Source organism: Pteropus alecto, unplaced genomic scaffold (assembly GCF_000325575.1).
Source record: "Pteropus alecto unplaced genomic scaffold, ASM32557v1 scaffold195, whole genome shotgun sequence".
NCBI classification, from domain to species: Eukaryota; Metazoa; Chordata; class Mammalia; order Chiroptera; family Pteropodidae; genus Pteropus; species Pteropus alecto.
In genome coordinates this window covers 6050107-6070347 of record NW_006438073.1, presented here as the reverse complement: position 1 = coordinate 6070347, position 20241 = coordinate 6050107, and the positions used below count along the sequence as shown (strand labels likewise).

The 20241-nt window shown below is 45.1% G+C and overlaps 1 protein-coding gene and 1 pseudogene across 1 annotated transcript in view; one reads left to right on the top strand and one right to left on the bottom strand.

Annotated features, from left to right (window-relative positions):
- Positions 1-20241, top strand: part of PRKN (parkin RBR E3 ubiquitin protein ligase) — an 833405-nt gene that overhangs the window by 421710 nt on the left and 391454 nt on the right. The gene's annotated exons all lie outside the window — the stretch shown is intronic.
- Positions 33-151, bottom strand: LOC112482384 (annotated as a pseudogene).

The window sequence follows — 20241 nt, the reverse complement described above, 5'->3', positions numbered from 1 at the left end:
TGTGTGTGTGTGTGTGTGTGTGTGTGTTTAAACATCTACAGCACCTGGTATTTCAACGTGGTCTCCCATTCAAGTACTAACCAGGCCCGACCCTGCTCAGCTTCCGAGATCAGATGGGATCAGGCACATTCAGGGTGGCGTGGCCGTAGACAGTGTGTGTGTTTCGAAACAAACATCTTCGTTTTCACATCCTCCTCTGCTAAAATCAGATCCTCACCATTGCTCGTAATCATTTACCTGAGTGTCATTGTTTCTTTGTACCAGACCAAAAATTCAGCATGGACGTGTTTATAGGAACAGCGGAGTAGGGTATTTGAAATTTGGACCATGTCAGGAAATCCGAGGCATGTTCTCATAGACCTTCTGTGACACCCCATGACGTAAGCAGTGGACTTGAGGAGAGTACGGTGAGCCTGCCCGCCCTCGGGCACCGGGGCTGAGCTGGCCGAGCTGCTGCTCCGTGCTTGTGGCCCCTCGTTACTCACAGCTGTTAACTTCTATCATCCCTCAGCTTCGCTTCTCATTGGGGACATGTTTTCTCTCTGAATTCATTGGGCTGCCGACTTGACCTGTTTTTTTGACTTATTTTTATATGTTTATGAAATATTATTTCTCTCTCCAATTTGATCACACATCCAGTGACAGCGGAGTCCGGGCCAGCGGTTTGCTGGCCTGGCGCCGAGGGCCTGGGCCTGCCTCGGTTTCTAGTGTCTGTCCCGTCTTCCAGCTGAGCTCCCCTTCTGCTCCCATTTCAACAAGTGAAAATCTTAGTCGCTCTTCAGAGAGCGCCGTCTACGTGCTCTCAGTTCCAGAAAGACTTTCTTGATGTTGTCACTATGAAAATTCTCCTACTTCCTCGGAATTCACCTAAAATAATTCCAAATGTCTCACTTTCTTAAATATGTTACTTCCCTATAGTACACAGTCCCACAATACTCACTTAGTTCAATGCCTTGAAAATAGTGTGTCTTCAAGAAATATTTGTAGGTAACTGGGATGGGGGGAAAGAACAGATGGTTAGAGAAACGGACCGTGTATTTTCAGGAAGTGGTTGTTGATTTTGATTAGATTGACGATAACCAGGAAAGATCTTAGACAGGCTTATGAGAATGGTAAGGTATTAAGGTATCTTTTGTTTATAAAGGTAGTATTTTTTGACATATGGAGAAATATAAATTAAATATATATATATGTATAACTTTAATTGCACTTCTCAGTGATAAACGCTATTCACCTTTTGTTGGATTGCCTTCATCTGAGGATCAGGACATTTTATAACTATTTTATAAAATCACAAAGCTACATTATTTTTCATTTTTCCCTAGGACTTCCTCAGAATATTGCCTGAAGTTATAAGGGGGAAATTATTGGTCTATCGGGATAAAAATCTTGTAACAACTTTTATGGCAATGGGATGACATAATCATGCTTTTGTAATTCTAATCATAGACTGCATTGGAAGATGTTTTCACCTGGCCACCTTTTTGGACCATGGGAGATCAGTTTACGCAAATCATTTGTGAAGTCTCTCACTTTCAGCCTACTCCGTGACATCTGTGGCCAACTTGCTGGGGCCTCTGTGCTCCGCATGCATCATCGCAGCCATGCTGACACAGCTGCGGGGTGGCCGGCATCCATGCGGGCCTGGCCTTGCAGGCGGGCAAGGGCTGCTGGGAGGCCAGCTGCCAACCTCAAGTCGGAGGCTCTGCATGCAGACGGTCACGGGGTTCCCTAGCTCTTTCCCCTTGATTTCAGCCTACGGTCTGTCAGAAATCTATGGGCTCTTTCAGAGATTTTCCCCAATCGCGGTGCTGGACTCCTCTTCCCATGCAAATTGCTAAGGAACAAAGGCGTAAATCTATAATAGGAATTGAGCCCTAGCCACAGCTCTCTTAAAGTTAAAGCTGTTCCAAATGGGACTTCCCCCAAGTTTTCATGTCATTAAACTCTGTTTTAACTATTCCTCCAGAACCGCAAAGATTTCGTGAAACTCACCACAGGTGACCTTGCAAGTTCCGTCTCTCCAGACGGCTTTATTCAGTAGCAAAAGGGACATCCTACTGCCTGACCCAAACAGCTTTGGCTTCGAGCCCCGTGCTTAGCGGTCGCCTACATGGCCTGCTTGAGCCCCAGCACTTCAGAGGAACAGTGACTGTGATGAGCGCAAGTTACATGTGGCTCTGTTTCCCCATCTGCAAGGTGGAGCTAATTCCATGCATTTTGGAGAATTGGCGCGAGGCGCACATTAAAATAATGCGGACGAAGCGGAGGGGACGCCGTGAGAGAGGAGAGCATCAGACAGAGATGGCGAATGCGCGTGGTCGGCGTGACGCGTGCACAAGTCTGTGAAATCCGAAGCTCACCTCCCCTCCCCGCCACGCACAGCCGACTTTTAACTTCAGGGCATAAAGGATTTTCATGTGAAATACTTCTTTAGTTCAGAGGGTTCACTGTTCCCAACCAATCTGATGGCTCATTAAGATTCCTTTGTAATATTTTAGTCGCACAGGCTTATTTTAACCGGAAAAGAGGCAAATAGAAGACAGCTTAAAGTATGAATTACTAGTATCAGTTTTAGGGGTTCGGCAGTACTGTGCAAATGTGCTTTGTGGCAAATTGGTTTCTTGTATTCATTCTTTCAAAACTCAATAGCCAGAGATTTGTTCTTGATTTCGTGGAAGATGCAGTAGTTGAGAACAGCTTTGTCTGTAAAATGAGAAAACATTTTATCTAATGCAAACAACATCAGTTGTAATAGAGGGGGAAATGTCCGCTTTTAAACTAAAATGTGATATAGAAGCAAAAGTATTTTTTAAGAACTGAACATATATCATCTAAATCTATTATTTATCATTTTAAATTGCATTTCTTTGTTCTCTAATATTGATAAAACATACTTCTTATTGAAGGAAAATGAGCCTAAAATAGAGACGGTACTGTTTTACCAGCAAGATCTTGGACTGGATTTTCAGTTCTGGAAAGGGAGCCCGAAAGCGTCCAGAGTCAGGTGATAGCCTAACTGCGAAAAGAAAACAGGTTCCAGGGATGGGAGAAGCAGCGCGAAGGACGAGCTGCCCCAGGAGCGCACTGTGCAGGAGCAGAGTCTTCACTTCTGAGACCCAGGCTTCCGGGCGCTCGGGGGCTGCAGATGGGGCTGGATGTCACGGGCGTTGACCTCAGCCTGAATGCAAGAGAAGAGCCTCTGAGGGCAGACCACCGCGGGCTCAGCGAGCAGTCGTTTCTGCTTTCTGGGCCAGGGATTCGGGACATCGGTAATGACAAACATCCAGAGGAGAAAAGTCGAAAGACCGAGAATACTCTGAAAACTGTCACCTGTTCCCGGTTGAGCTGGGGAGACCATTTCCTTCTTTCCCTTAACTGTCATCTACAAGAGGGTCTGCCCCCGTGTGCTGTACGTTCCTGTGTCGCCGGGTCTGGTGCCTGCCGATTGCTCCCTTCTGCAAGGACACTAACAGATCCGTACTTTAGTCTCTGAAGAGCATTGGAGTAGAACATGATTAGAAACTAGATGCGGTGCTTTTCTGTTGTTCCAAATTTAATTTTAGCAGATGGATGTGGAAAAAGACAGCGAACCTAGAACCAGAAAGACAAATGATGTAATAGTAATAAAGGTCACAAAAACAGTGACAACGTCACCTTATAAAAGCTTACAGAAGCCTGGCACTGTGACAGTAAGGACATGTTACCCCTCAAAATAATTTTTACGTGCCCAGCTTTAGTTAGCTCTCGCTATGCAACAAAGCTTCCCAAACTTTGCACCTTGAAACAGCAACATTTTCTTGCCGCCAATTATGTTCTTCACAGATTTGGTCAAGGGCAATTTTTCTACTCTGCGTGGACAGACTAGGGTCACTTGATGGTGCTCAGCTGGCAGATGGGCACACGTGTGGCACCTTTGTGGGGGTGCCTGGGAGGATGGCTTCAGTTGTGGTCATTGATGGGACCACCTACGTGTGGCTTCGCCAGGATGGGCAGCATCGGAGCTCAGTGCTCCTAAGAAGAGCCTTCAGAGCGAGGACATGGAAGCTGCCTAGTTCGCATCAGGACCCAGAACCTGGCCGAGCACCCCTGTTTCCTGCCGAGCGATGTAGTCACAGGGTTGACCCAGGTTCAAGGAGAGGCCACAGGGACGCCACCTCCAGTGGAGGAATGCAAAAGAATTCTGGACCATATTCCATTCTCCCAAAGCCTTTTCCTTGCGGAATGTAAGCTTGGTGTCTCGTAGGTGTAAGGGGACCAGGTAGCTGTATGGGCTCTTCATTTGTAATGGTTCTTCACCCGTGATGGAGTCTCATCATAGCAGCCCCGCGTCGTCTCCACTTGCATCTCTCCTCCGGGGCTGCTGAGTGCATTTCCTGTCCTACTCATGACACCACGGTTTCCCACGCCTGACTTTTCCTCATTTAGTTCCTACCAGCTGAGCTGACCAAACGCCCCCCAGTCCTCCCAGGCCCCTTCACTGGATAATTCCTACTTATCCATCATTGCTCAGCTTCTTCAAGAAGTCTTTTCTCAGCGCCTGTCCCTTGTCGCCAGGGTGTCTTTATTCATTCATTTATTTATTCAGTTATCTGTTTCACAGAGATTTACGGAGGCACTTCTCCAGCTAAGGACAGGTGAGGAGGGGCATGGCGGTAGGTTAGCTGGACGAGCTCAGTGCCTCAGATGCCAGACTGGAGATCCGGGTCTCCCAGTGCCTATCGGCTTTGTGTTGTAGATTTTCGGCCGCGTCTGCGCATCATCAATACCCCAGGAGGGCAGACAGGTCAGGCCGCAAGTCAGCTCTAGCTCCGTGAGACCGGAGATGCAGAGTGTGTTCATTTTCCTTTGCCAGTGACTTGGCTCTCTTTCTTACAGACTGATGCCAGTGGGAAAAAAATAGAAAAAGCGCCCGGCTCAGTGAAGTCGGAGGGAGGTTTGATCAGGGTGTTTAATAGCTAGGGTTGGAATTCAATTTTGAATTTTCCTGCTGTGGCAGTAAAATGTGAAGCTTTATATTACCATTCCTCTTTCATTCTTCACAGCTGCATTTTTACTGGAAAACTTTCCCAGTGGTCATGAAAGCAACCAAATGTAAGAAAAGTCAATACAAAAGGTTTTTTTTTTTTTTTTTTTTTATAATAGTACCAAATAAGTGGTCGATAAAAAATCACAGTTAGAGCATAGAGTGAGGTCTGATCCTCAGAGATAACATCTATTACCACCTCAGATTTGGGAGTTGCTTCAAATTCCCCATTTTAAAGTTTGGTGTAATGAGCACCTGATTAGACTTTGGGACAAAACAAAATAAAGTCAGCATTCAATGAATCCGATCCTAAATAATGGGCTGCATTTAACCAATATTCATGCCATGTTAATGCTTATAAGTAATTTAAAACGATGAAAACAACGTGGAGCACGAGACGGTGATGTCTTCGTAAACAAGTGCAAGAGAGATCAGTAAGAATGATGCCCGCTTGGAAGGGATATTCGGAAAAGGTTTCGTGGAGAAAGCCTAATTTCACTTACGACATAAAAATGGAAAGAATTTCAAGGGCGGAGTTATCCAAAGGAGGGTACTGTAGATACAGACAAGTGGGGAGCAGATGAAGCAAGATTTGGAAACAAAGGATTTCAGACTCGTTAAGGTCCAGGTAAGAGGTGAGTCTTGCTTTCGGCTTAGAAAGGAATGAGACTCCACTGACATTCCTGAGGAAGTACGGAGCTGTTTATGGCTATCATTGAGGAAGATTAATCTCTTGCTCATCTGTAGTCTGAAATCGATTAGCCGAGGTAGTTACAAGAACACCGTGGTGTCCTGTAAAGGAGCAGTGACGGCTGCACAGGAGCTGTCCCTGTAGCAGGGAGGACAGGCACATGGGAAGGGCACGGAGGGCAGTGGCCACAGAAAGATTCCCATCTGGCTGACGTCGGGCTGATGATGCAGAGCGGGTGACAGGTCAGCGGTGCAGTTAATGAATAGGTTGGTGTCATCCTCGCCTCCAAAGTCGAGAACGTCCCACCCGAGAACGCTGGGAACGGCCTTCTGTCCGGCAGGGTGGTGGTCCTGCCTGGGGTGGGAGCGGCGTCAGTGACGGACTTTGACTCAGTGAGTTTGTTTATTCAAAATAACTCATCATGTTTCTCTTTGTGCCCAACAGTGTGTGCCCAGAAGTTTGACAATGCGACTCACGTAGTTCTGTCTAGGAGGGCACAGACAGGTTTGAGGAAAAAGGTATGAAACATTGGAGCAGTTCTCAGAAACAGATCGGGAGCAAATTCCGCAAGGCACGTTCTTTTACACGTGGAAGCATTTCTTGCTCACCTAGGGAGCGCGATCGGTCACCGTCATCACCGTCATACACGCGTCGGGTTATTCTTTGCCGAGCACTGAGCTATGTGTGTCAGACGTGTTACTTAGTCTTCACAGAACCTCTGTGAAGTAGATACTGCGGACTGGCATGTATTTCACAAATGCAAACTGAGCCTCAGGCGAGATGGGAAACACGCCCCAGGTCACCCGTGCGGTAAGCCTGTTCTTCCGCCAGTGCAACAAAGATAATATAGTGAGGATGAGCTTTAAGCCTGGAATCTCTTTTAAACAGTATCTTCTTTGTTATCATCCCCATGCATCTAGAGGATATTCTGTTTCCTTAAAAGAATAAAGCCTTCTAGATGACGTGGGGTATAAGACGGTGGCCAAACCTCACGAATTCTGTGCTTTAACTGGCTAAGCTAATCATCAATGTGTTAATATAATTTTGGGTTGGCTCCGCTTTCAAGTTTCTCAACAAAATCTCGATGGTTGGGGTTGTCTTTACCTTGGCTTGACAGAGCTTACTGCAGGCGGCTTTCGGATTTAACACTGTATGAGGGAAATACAGAAATACTTCTTTATTAAGGACATTGAAAACGAAATGTTAGTTTCTGTCACCAAATAAGTTCTTCAGAGCCTTAAACTGATGACCAGTTTCACCAACTGACCATCATTTGAGAATATTAAGATACAAGCACGTAGGAAAGATGGGTGCTGATGATAGCATTGGGGATTGTTGACCTTGTTTCAGACTTTAAGAGAACCTGCTCCTTTCCAGATGTAGTTAGGGATCGCCTAAAGCATCCCTCGGGATGCTTTAGATTGGGAATTTGCGAATCATCCACTTTTAAGACGACTACACAAGAATTTTTGTAAGAAGTCCAGATAAAAACTAAACAAGGATTTTGTTCTAAAAGCATGTGACGGCGCAAAGCCCTCAAGTCTTAACTGTGCTCTTAACCTACATATTTGCTTTTCTTGATGCGATGAATTCTCTCTACCAAGAGCTATAATTAGATCTAACTGTTTTCTCCGTAGGTGGCTCCGACACTCTAAGTCTTTTACCTCTAAAAAAACCTAGTTTATGTCACAGTAAGATGTATCTGTCTCCTCCCCTGTAGATGTGTGTGCACTTTACAAAACCAGCGTGTCATTAGGCTGTAATTTGGAGACCTTGAAAATTCAGTAGGAGTGTTTTCCTGCTTACATACCTTGGAAAAAGGGACTGGTGCTTGGAGGACCTTGTGAGAACAAACTTTCTGTAGTTTCTGAAGAAATACTCAAGCCTTGTGTCTAGGAGAATCGTTACCCAGCAAAATAACCCCCGTTCTTCTCTTCGAGACCCAGTTTTCAGTCACACACAGAGCAGCAGGAAATCGAGGGAAGTAAACAAGAGCTGGCAGTAGCCACTGACATCTTCGCTTTAACCTCTCTTTACGGAAAGTGCTTTTTAGTTTTAAAAGACAAGTCGCTTTATAGTAAGATTGCTTTGAACCACTCAAGCTATTCCTAGCATTTCCTCGGGGCGTCCATGAACTCAGTCGTGATACCCTCGACAAAAGGGAACAGCAAAGCCAATGCCGAGATGGGGCCCTCCAGGGGCCACCACAGCCCACCCTCCCTTGTTTCCAACATGGCTCTGCACCTCCATAAAACTCTCCCTATAGCATTGTAAAGGCTTTTAAAAGAATGCCCCTCACGCTGCGTCTGTTAGAACAGCGACCGTGCCTGCTATTTCTTACTTGCAGCATCAGTGCATCTCCCGTGGGGTACGTAAAGGATGCGCTGAGACATGCCGACCGTGGATCATAGGAGCCCACTTCATTTCTGCCGGGAAGGCAAGTTCCCTTGCTGTCCGGTGTCTCGGCCGGCATGTTCCCCTCTGGAAGAAGTGATTGTTTGAGGACCCTGGAGGCAGAGAATGCGAAATGGAACTGAGTTTGCTGGGAAATAGCATTATGGGAAATAAGCTCTATGTAAAAACCAGAATGGTCTTGTTCCCTGTCACCTTATGGACTCACTCGTTCTCCGAATGATCGAGAGTATTTAGATAAAGTTAAGGGTGTACCCCCGACGGGACTATGTTCGTGCTACAAACAGGTCCCTGAACCGTTGAATCCGTCTGCCCACGTCCACTAGGACCACGTGAGATCTGAGATGACGTCAGCCTTTCCGCAGCGTCTCCTCGGGGTCTGTGGGCAGTCTTCCTCATCAGCGCAGGCATCTCTAACTCAGCTCGCCCTTCTCGAGGTGTAACGTAAATTAAATTGCTGTGTTTAGACCTCGTGTGCTCCAGTCCTGCCTGGAACAAATGATCTTGTGATCAGACACATTTTTTTTTCATTTTTCTTTTTATTTTATTGTGGCAAGGGAGTTTAATGTGATATCTAACCTCTTAAATTGTAAGTGTATATTGTTGTAATTATACAGTCCTGCAGCTTGTAAAAATCCCAACATATTTAAGAGTAGTTAAAAATAAATATACGTGCACTCCTGTTGTCCTGGGTCACCTACTTGTGACAATGTAATCAGCATATGCTTTATTTCCAAATGGCTATGGCACTAACTTCTGTGGAAGTGGTGGGAACGATTTCACATGCACAGTCAAGAAAAAAATGTGTCAGGTCCTCCCACTTCAGACATCTCGTCCCCTCATCGCGCTGTGTCCTCCGCCGCTGGTAATTACAATCGCTGCTCTCCGCGTACTGCCGCGTCCGTCCTGGCGACCAGCTCAGATGCCCACGTGGGCCTTGGTGATGGACACTGCCTCCCGATTTTCTCCCATCATAGCTAAGAGTAACAAGTTTTAACTTTCGTAAGACTTGATCGAATGCTTTGAGATAACAAAAGTAACGTAGGAAAAATAAGTGACACCTATGTGTAGAAGCTGTTCATAGCTGACAGGTCCTACCTGGTCTCAGAATCCCCACCTACCTCGTGCCGGTCTCTAGGTGCGGGAGGCCTGTCCAACCAGGCCCAGGGGGCCGTCCTGCACACCTGTCCCCCGCCCAGGCTCCAGGCTCTCGTGCTTCTCCGGAGCCAGGCGATGAGGCATCTGTCTCTTTCCTCCTCTGAGGTTCGACTCACTTGGGACCAGCCCGTGCGTCCCCTTTGCTAATGAGCACCGCTGCTCACAGAAAAAAACCCTTAAACACGGGGCGGCCCCGGGCAGACGCTGCACAGCGTGCTCACTCCGCGGTGGCACTCAGGGTCCGGTCCTTCGGCTACTTGTTTGAGAGCCAGAAGCTATACTCCCGGGGCTGTCCCTGCTGGGCGGGATCGAGTGACAAGTTCACACCCACGGCATGTGAGTGGCACAGTTCCGTGTCCCTTCCTGGCCAGTGCAGTGGGAAGCAGGCTTCCCTTCTCTGCTCAGCCTTTTCCCTTCTGTCGGCTGGAAGCACAGAACTGGAAACCCAGAGGCTGGTGGAGTCACAGGATCCCAGGAATTGATTTGGGAAGTAAAGCCGCCGGAGGACCGGAGCGCTGCTGTGGGCCGGTTAGCGAGTCCGCAAGTGAGTTCATGTGATGAAGTTGTACTGGTTAACCTTCAGAGCTACGAGTGTGGGAACGCATTCCATCTGGAGGGACCGTCACTGCAGCCGGCTGTGCACCGCACGGGCATTCGAGGACACCGAGCGTGGGAACTGCCTCGTGGCGGCATAACATACAAGCACCCTCCGTGCTGGTCTTTGGTCTTCCACGGGAAGTGAAAGCCAAAATAGATACAAACAAACGGATCAGGAATCTGCCCCAACAACAGATGATGGTGTTGATCATAGATGCAGAAAGCCTTCGTTGGCAGGTGGTCCAGCCTCAAAACAAAGTTCAGGGTCTCTTCACACTTACTGACTCATTAAATTACAACCAAATCCTGCTTTGCCCAGCTTTACCTTGAGTTAAATTGTGTATTCTTCACCTTATAAAAAACAGTCTGTTTCCACACATATTTTGAGCTCTTTTTCCCCTAAGCATCCTGAATTCTTGACCTTCCTCACAGTTGTAGAAGCCCAACGCTGGGACTGTCACAGGGATGCCATACCCCCGGGCCACCACGTATAGAATAGACTCTGAGATGGAGTCAGCTCTCCTTCATCCCAGAGGAAAAGGAAGAAGTTTGCTACGATGAGATTGGCAATGAGAAGAGGGACTCTTTCCAGAAAAAAATCTGATTTTGAAAAATAGCATCTCAGGAAGAAAGCCCTTAAAATGATAGGAAGTGAGTGAAATAAGAACATTCTCCAAATACAGTAGAATAAGAACAGATTTTCACAGGACTCGATGAATAAATCATCTCATTGCTTCAGAGTCACGCAAGGGAGATGGCACAATAATAGCATCTCGGAGCCGGAGAGCTGGCGGGGGAGCCATCGTGACCACTGGGGTCTGAGCAGGGGCCCAGGAGCCCCAGCTGTGCCAGGCACGTGTCATTTCACATACGCGGAGTTAGTACACGGATGGGTTTTTGTGCTTTGTTTTACTGCTAAGAAGCTTAAAATAAAAGGTAGAGATTTTTCTACCTTTTATTTTAAGCTTCTTAGCAGTAAAAATAATGAATCCTTTAAAAAGATTTTGTTTAAGAAATTACAGGTAATTGAAAGTCATACATTCATTCGTCCTACGCATTGTTAAGCATCTTGCACTTTCTCTTCAGCGGAATTCTGAATAGTGAAGTTTACGCTTAATGAATGCGTTTTCTCAACACAATTTTAAAAAGTTTTCTTACTGTTCGTTTGACTTTTTTTTTCTTGTGATGTACAGTGGAATTTAACACAGGCGTAAATTAATATGACTGCCACCGTCGCCAGGATTCAGAATTCTTCTCTCTCCCCTAATCCTGGATGCTATCTTTTCATGGTTGTCGCCCACTGCGCCCCTAACTCCGGGCACCCACCGATCGAGTCCCCATCCCTGTGGTCCTGTCTTTTCGAGAGCGGCACAGTAAAGGAATCCCATGGCGGCCGTTAAGACTTGCTCCTCGTACTCAGGGCGGAGCCTTTGAGGTCCACGCACGCTGCTGCGTGTACCCGTGGCCTGGCCTTTTGGTGCTCGGAGGTGTTTGCCATGTGCTTGCTTCAGGGTGTGTGACCGTTTACCCCGTGAGGGGCGTGCGGGTGGTCTCTAGTGCTTGGCGATTATGCATAGCACTGCCGTTAGAATTCGCGTACAGGTTTGTGTGTGAGCGTAAGTCTCCATTTCTCTCTCTCCTCAGAGTTTGATTATTTTGTCCATCCTTCCATTTGAAACTTTCTTCTGGGACACTCACGTGTCATGCTTCTCTGGGCATCTGACTTCGTGGTTGCTTTGTTGTTGTTGTTTTAATTCTTTTTACCCAGTTACTTAATTTAAAAATTTTTCATACATCTTTTCTTTTTTTTCCCCTTGCCAATCGTATCTCCAAGTGCGATTTTTATGCAAATGAACTAGCAGTTTGGATAATTATATTGAAATTCAGACCTATGGGTAAGAATGCGAATTTTTATCTGCCCAAAGTCGATTTCTCAGAGACGGGCACAGAGTAGGATGTGAACTGTTCATTCGTGTTCGTTGATTCACCGGTAAATCCAGCGAAGAGGCATCCGGCAAAGGGATGGAGGAAGCAGGGACTCTCAAGAACGTGAGAGAGTAGTGAAAAGCACCAGTCGGTAGGGCCGGTGGACCGCAGGGTCTCATGGGATTGAAGAAGTATCCAACTGGACGCACTGACAGGACTCCCCTGAGGACGGGAGATGGCGATCAAAGAGTGCCTGAGGGCTGTGATGATTGTGGCCCACGTGCTGGTAATGACAGTCCCATGCCAGGGATTTTCTGTGCACCCAGGTCATGTGGGAACAAATTTAAATATAGCCGCCCATACGGCACCCCTAGAGAGGCTGCTCCAGTTGGTCTTGGATGGGGCCAAAGCAGCTGCCAGAGGTTGAAAACCATCGCTATGCAGCGTCACCTTGGGAGGGGTGGACACAGTAGAGAGAAGGGTAGGACCCTTTGATGTGAGGAGAAAGGAGACTGAGGTCAGACTGGGTGATGCTGTGCTTGCATGTTGAGGTCACAAGGCGTGGTAACATGTAGCGCTGGAAAGTAAGGCAATAATCTTGTGCCATCTATAAGGGCTACAGATAGTTGTAATCAGGATGGGTTGAAAGTAAGCTCTGAACTTGAGCTCTCACTCCTTGTCATCGCCGAGGAAGTTAACTCACAAAAGTAATTTCTTCAAGTGGAAAAACCACAATGTCAGCTGCCTATTGATTCATGATATTAATGCTTAAATCATATCCACCGATTAGACAAAGATTTTTCTTGAAATCTGAGTAGTAAATTTTTTATTGATGTCAGGCAATTTTAGAGTGTGGATCATTACTGCATTTTTAACTAAATAGATTCAAACTCTCTGGAACATCTCATTTAAATGATTTTTAAACAGAAAATATGCTTATTATTTGCAAGCATTTTTAACGGTTGCAGATATGAGTGTTTTTATAACAATTATTTTTAAAAAACAAAATCAGAAAGGAGTGAAACATTTCTAAACGTTTGTTTTCAGTGTTCTAGCCCACACTCAAGTGCCTTTTTAGGAAAAAAATGGGGAAGGTCTTTTTGCACTTGGTTAAATTTGCAACTACCCTAACAGGACAGAGAACTTTTATTTTTTCCCCTAAAATTATCTGCTAGGTTGAATTTCTATTGATAGCCACGTGATAGCACAGATAAGTCAAGCCAGCCACTATCCCATGTGCTACTTTTATGTAACTTTTTTTAAAAAACTTCCTCTTTCTCAAGACAGTAGTATCAATTGGATTTTTTTTTGAATAAAGATATGTGAATCTAGAAATTCTGAATCACATAAATATAAGTGGTATTCCTTAAAATTAGTGCATCACCTACATAATCACGCATGATGACCTTGAGAAGGTTAGCAAATTTATTAAAAAGAAAAATGAGTAACTCTGTTTCACAATACTTTGAAAGTTTGTTACCACGCGTTGTGTTTCTTGATCACTCCCTATTTCATTCATATCGGTGGGCAAATTCAAATTGGTCTTGTTTTTGTGACACTTGGCAACACTTTTTACTTCTGGCTTCAACTTCTTTGCTCAAGTCTCGCCTAGAGTCCTGTGATGAATGAATTCTTTTCAGTGCTACCTCTGTAATCACTTGCTTGAATCGTTTTTTCTAATCGAGACACCTGCTGCATTTAGTGGTTAAGTCACCCAAGAAAATCATCAAATAGTATTTTCTAATCCAAGAAATTATTTGGATTGAGACCACATCTTTCAGAGTAAAACTTTACTTAATGGCTTACAAAAATAAGTTTTTCATCTATTTCATTATTGAAAGAGAATATAAAAACCACCATAAGCTGCCACGTATAAGAAACATCTACAGCTCAACACAGCAGCAAACCTTCCATACTGTATTCATTCTAATATTCGCTTTTTAATTCTTCGGTAATAATTTCTATACATTTTCATAATAAATTTTTGACAAATGTGTTCCAGTTGTTGCCATTTTCTGTGTTGATTTCAACCACTTTTGCTGCAGAAGTTCCCCTAAAGCATGTAGCTTTTTTTCTTTTACTACTAAGAAACATAACAATAATAATAATAATAATAATAATAATAAAACATGACAAAACAAAAAAAAGATTTCTAGATTGTTATTGTTAAAAATCTGAAATTTTAAAGTCTTGAGATAAGTATCACATGACTTAAAACTTTGTAGATGCTTATTTTCATCTTCCAAATGCTTTTAAGTCTTGCTAATAATGATGTCTTTATCTAATTATTAGCTGAACTCACCAGTTACTTTACCCCCTTATACAGAGATTTATCGTCAGCAACAGTAGATATAAATCTATATTTCAAATAATCATTTTATCTATCATCTCAAGTTGGGAATTTTAATTATTATTACTATTTTTACCTCATGCTGTGATGTATGAACGTGCCAGAGAGAGAAATATTTCAGTTCTCTCTTTCTTACTGTTCAGTTGTGTTTATATCGTTAGTATTATTTTAGCTTTTGCAGCTTCTTTGCAGGAAACACTTGAAAGCATTCGTTTGGGGAAGATTCATTCAGTTAAACCCAGAGGACGTATTTCACTCAATCCTACGCAGTGCGAACCCGTACTATACATCACAATAGCTGGGAAGGAGACAGATTTACAGTGACTGAGGCAGCGCTGCCAGCCTTCTGCGGGGTGGAAGCCCGGTCCCGTCCTCAGGAAGCATGGCCATGTGCACATCCCGGGGGACAGTCTGGAGGGGGGCACCAGTGACCACCTGTATGGTGAAGAGTCGTCATGCATAATTTCACTTGATTTTCAAAGCTTAACACTTGCATAAATTGTGATATCCCAGCGAATTAGTTTAGAGAATGCCGGTCTGCAGGAGAAGGGGAAACCGAAAGATTAAAAAGCGTCCTTTCCTGGGCCACACGGAGAGTATGTAGAGGACCGAGGTCTCCCATGTCCTCCTCCCGGGATGAAGAGTAGCCCTCCCCCCGCCGCCCTGTGACTCCTGGGGGAGCCAGTCTCGTCTCCTGGTTGCGTTGGGGGCTTCCCACACTGCAGTATGCGCTGCGGTGCCCCAGCACCTTGCAGAATGCACGTTAGGACATGGCGAGTTCATAAGGCCTCCCAACAATAAACATTCCTAAGAAGCTTCTAGTTAATGCTGATGCAGCTGGTCTGTAACCGCATCTGTGAATAGGAAAAGGTTAGATCAGAGGTCTTTAGACCTTGATTAGCATTTTTATAAATAAAGTTTTATTGGAACACAGCCGGCCCCTTAATTGCTGCTGCTTTCTTTGCTGCAATGGCGGAGTTGAATAGTCGTGGCAGAGACCTCCTGACCTGCAAAATCTAAAGCATTTATTATCTGACCCTTTACGTGAAAGGTTTGCTGACCCCTTGCTTAGACGATAAATATATGTTTCTTAAATGTTTCTTCATGGATAACCATCCATCTAGATTCGCTTCATAAAAAGTACAGGAGTTAGTACCCTTGTTTCACATGTCCTAAATAGTATGAGCGTTCTCCTATGGGGGGTTTACTGTTTCAGTGAAATCAGAAATCATAGAAAGCAAGCTAGTGAAAATAAATTACTTGAAAACAGAATTTCCATTCATATTGAAATCTTACATTTAAAATAGAGTCTTACATCAAAAGTCCCATATCCAATATTTTATGGTCACATAAAGTAAGTGAAGGTTTGAAACGTTTGAGTTGAGTTATATTCAGTACACAAGAGTTGGAGTCAATATTTTTCTCCAGATAAATTTGTCACAGTAGAATTTGAAAATGAAACTAAGCTACACAACGAAATTCAGCTCATACTGCGTCCACAGTGTATTCTCATAGGTCTTGAAATTTCATCGTCATGCACTATGAACTGTTTGGCACACTTAACTGGTGAAATTATTTGAAAGGACTCATCTTCACCAAAATGACTACATTAGAAACATACCGGTGCACCTCAAAAGGTGAGCATTTTCTATCATTATTGTGTATTTCACGAAACTCTAAAATGTTAGGTGATCTGTAGTGACGTTGTGCCATTGTGAGAAGTAGACCCTTGGGGGATGTGCTTCCTGAAGTGATCAAGTTAAGTCAGTGTGAAGAATTAACATTCTTCCGTGTTATGGTTCAGACGTTAAGTTTTCTAAAAGCATGCGATTACCTCAAAGTTTAGGAAATTTATTTTATTCAATTATGTTTGTCTAACCAAAAACGTTTGTTGAATCTTTTGGTTAAATATTGAATTTTAATCGTATGTTTTTCTCTGAATAGATTAGATTAGATACACAAATGTAAGGCAAGATTTAAAGAAATAGGGATAATACCTACCCAGAGCCATTTCTTTATTCCGCCTTATTCACTGATCTTCACACAGTTTTGCTTTATGACAGAAATGTGGGAAAATAGCTAAAACATGGTTGACTTCAGTGACCATGCCCTCTCCCACAGTAATTAAAACTAAGGTTGACCTTGGTGTGATCCCGAAAGTCAGAATTCCCCCCGAACTGGGATAATGGATGAAAAACGGACTGACGTGGGCAGTGCCTGAGCTCGTGCTGGAGAGCCTGGGGGAGCTGCGGCCTGGGGAGCCCTGTGCTTCCTGCCTCTGCCGGGGGTGAGGGCCGTGAACCCCGTCCTCCCAGCGCCCTGCTCCACGCCAGGGCGCTCAGTGTGTCCATGAACTTGGACGGCAGAAGCTACGCCTGTGCACACTGTGGGAGAATACAGAGGGCTAGGCGTTTTTTGTTTTGTGTGTGTGTGTTTTTGCTTACATTTGCTGTTTTTATTCTAGAAATAAGGCGGTTAACAAGGCCCTATGCAGCTATTTTAAATAATCTGTTAAGTAAATGGGCGATCGTCTGCCCGCCCACAGTGCTCAGACTCTGAAACTGCTGGGGGGTGGGCAGTTCTAGTAGGGTTTTCGTCCCAGCTCTGCGTTCCAGCTTTCCCGCGCTGCCTGCCAGCGGACAATCCGTATCACTTTCCATTTTTTTGGAAGTTGTTGATCGTGGGAATTCAGAGCCCGGGGAAGCGGGCAGGAGATGGGCAGCGGCATTGAGGCCGGTCATTCTGCTCTGCGCGTGTCCTGCTGCTGCAGTTTAAAGGTGTTCTTTATACGTGAACACAATTTCTTCCAATATGGAAGCTTAGAAATTGGGAAAAAACAAATAACCGATTTTCTCTAAGTGCTATTTGAAGTAACTGGTCCAGAGTTAAATGGGGAAATGGTGGCAGAGGCTCTCACAGTCTTGAAAGTCATGGCTGAATCTCAAGGGTTTTTCTGATACTTTTTCAAAACGAATACTCCTGAACTTTTTGGTTACAATATGCCGTAGACCAAATGTTTGTGTCCACCAATATACACATGTTAAAACTTAATCCCCAGTGCGACGGGATTAGGGGGACTCTGAGGGATGATGAGGTCACCAGGGTGGAGCCACGCGAAAGGATTAGTGCCCTTACAGGAGGGACCCCAGAGAGCTTGCTGTCCCTTCCACTCTGTGCGGACACAGAGCGTACATGGTCTCCTAAGAACCAGGCTAAGAAGCCAGCTGATCCGGTGTCTGTCCCCAGACACCAGATCCGCCAGCGACCTGGTCTTGGGCTTCCAGCCTGAGAACTGTGAGAAGCAGGTTGTTTATAAGCCACTCAGCCTGTCGAAGTGTGTCGCAGCAGCCCCAGCAGGCTGGAACGCCTTGCGAGTGATTACCGATGACTCTGCAACGGAAACGAAGACGAACAGGAGGACAGGGAAGGAAGGAAATGTCTTGTCTGTGAAGAGCTTTCTGGTCACGACACACGGGCGCCAGGAATGTAGGCCTCTTTCCAGGCAGAAATGTCATCCAGCATCTGGGGACCCACACAGTGGGAACCTTATTGCCCCCCGCCCGCCTGTGAGCCCCTGCTCTGACCCAGCCAGTATGGTGGTGGCCACACCCTCTTTCTGGGGACAGATATGAGGGTGACGCTCCGGTATGCCACTTTCAGAGAGGAACACTTAATACCGGTAGCATGAGAGACAGTAGAACGGAGATTCACAGATATGCGTGTCTCTGGTCACGTAACTTATGCATGTGCTCACATTTCTGAAGTGAAGACAAAGGCATGTAAATAACAGGTTGGACACCCTGCGGAGAAGACAGCCATCTCTCTCAGCGTCATAAAGCTTGGCTTCGATCCTAAATATGTGTATGTTTGAAGTGTAATTTTGGAAAGATGGCCAGAAATGGTAATTTTTACATCTTAGCACATGTTAGCTAACAAAGAAAAATGCATGAGCCATGTACACATGCCATGTGGCATAAGGAGTTTTCCTTTCATCATGACTTTTTATGCTTTCAAAATATGAAATATTGAAATGCATTGTCTATTAGAATTTTTAATAGGATATTTTAGAGATAGTGGTGTCTACATAAAACATCCCTATGAATGTGTTCTTCTAAAATTAAACATGAACACAAATCGGATACATTTGATTCCCAAACCACTGTTTATATCACACATAGTGTCAGACTCCAGGCTTTTCTCCTAAAGTACAATATATTTTGACAGAATTCTCTTTATTCTGTGCATTTTCATCTACTTCTAATGTGCAAATGCCTAAAATGTAGAAAATAGAAGAAAATGGCATGCTGTTTCTAAGTGGATAGCCCACAGATTTGAAACAAAAAAGAAAAGCTTTAAAATACTCTATAATTATGTAAAATGGTGTGATTTTTGCTTTGATTATCTAAAATAAAAATTAGAAGTTTGAAAATGGAGAAGACTCTATAACGATGATTTGCAAGGTGTGTTTGAGAGTATCGAGTTTGTAACTTTCCTAAAGTAACCACGGTGGCCTCTGTCATAAACCCTGTCACGCCACCAGTGCAGGAAACAGCGACGCTCGGTTTCATGGAGACGCTGGATAGTCAGGCCGCAGACCCCCGCCTGGCCTGGCTGCCCCCGGCGGCTTTGTCGCCACTCGCTTGTCCTCTTGGCTACGTGACAATCTGATCTTGACATTCTGCAGCCTTCAACTCATTTGACTCTCATGCACCAAGAACATTTTTTGTCGTTGTTCATTTCAAGAGAGCTCGGTTGATTATTACGGGTTCCTGACTTGGCTTAGTGATGAATCGCTTCGCTTAGAAAAATTCAGAATCTGAGGGGAAACCCCAGCAGTGTGGATTTGGTCAGGTCTGGAGTGGAGTGTAGGAATCCGTCCTTTAAACACCCCCCCAGATTGAAAAAGAGAAAAATTTCAAGTGTTGGTGAGGATGTGGAGCAACCGAAACTCCATCCGAGAAGTTTGGAACTCTGAGAAGTGTGAGCTGGCAAAACGACAGTGCCCGTATGTGCCCGAGCTGAGCGCGTGCGTGCCGACAGCTCTGCAGTCCCACTCACACCCGTGCGCCCCATAGAACGCACCTGCATCTTCACCAAAAGATGCGCAAGAGTTTCCATAGCAGCACCATTCAAAACGAATGAAGTCAGCGAATGAAGGCTGCTCAGATGTGTCCATCAGTAGTGGGGCGGACATATGAACTATGGTGTGTTTGTCCTTTTACGATCCTGTACATCGAGGCCGGCTTCTTGGGTGTGCGATCTGTGACTTGTGCACGGCCCCTGGATTAACGCTCTGCTGCCGCCATCTGGAAATTCACAGGTTTTAAACAAGGGACCTGCATCGTCATTTTGCAGAGGATCCTGCAAATTAGGCGTCTGGTCCTACTATATGGTAAATTTCACCCAGCATCGCATGAGGAAAGTCAACTGCAAAATAATACGTCCTGAAGGATTTCAAAAAGAGGGAAAAATAATGAGTCTGTAGTGTCGGAAAGAGAGATAGTGGTTGGCTTTGAGGACGTGGGTGGGGGTAGTGATGGGGAGAGGACCCAAAGGCATTTCTGGGTGCTCGTTGGGGTTCACTTCTGGCTGTTGGTTCCCCGGGTGGGATTCCACTTTGAAATGACCTGAAGGCACACAGCCGACTCTTCTAAACGTTAGCCTCTCGCGCCATCTCCGTCCGGCAAGCTGTGTCTGGAGGACTGTGGCTGCTGCTCAGCGCATCAGCCGTACACCCGGCCCTTTTTAGAGAGTTGACAGATGCTGATTCGTATTTATAATGAAAAATGGTCTGTTTTAAAATTTTTACATATTATCACGTAGATATTTAAAATAATCACAGGCCTCTAGGAGAGTTTAGAATGTTTGTGGCGAAGCTAGTGGCAGGCAAAGGGAAACTGTGAGAAAGACGTCGACGGAAGTAAGGACCTTTCTTGACAGGGTCATGTCATTCTACTGCAGTGGCGCCCGTTCTGTACGCAAACTCCGCGGCCAGCAGACTAGTGTTTGGCTTGTTTGGTCATAATTTGGAATGTAAAATAGTTCTTTTCTTCGAAAGACGGGCATTTCCATTTTTTCTGA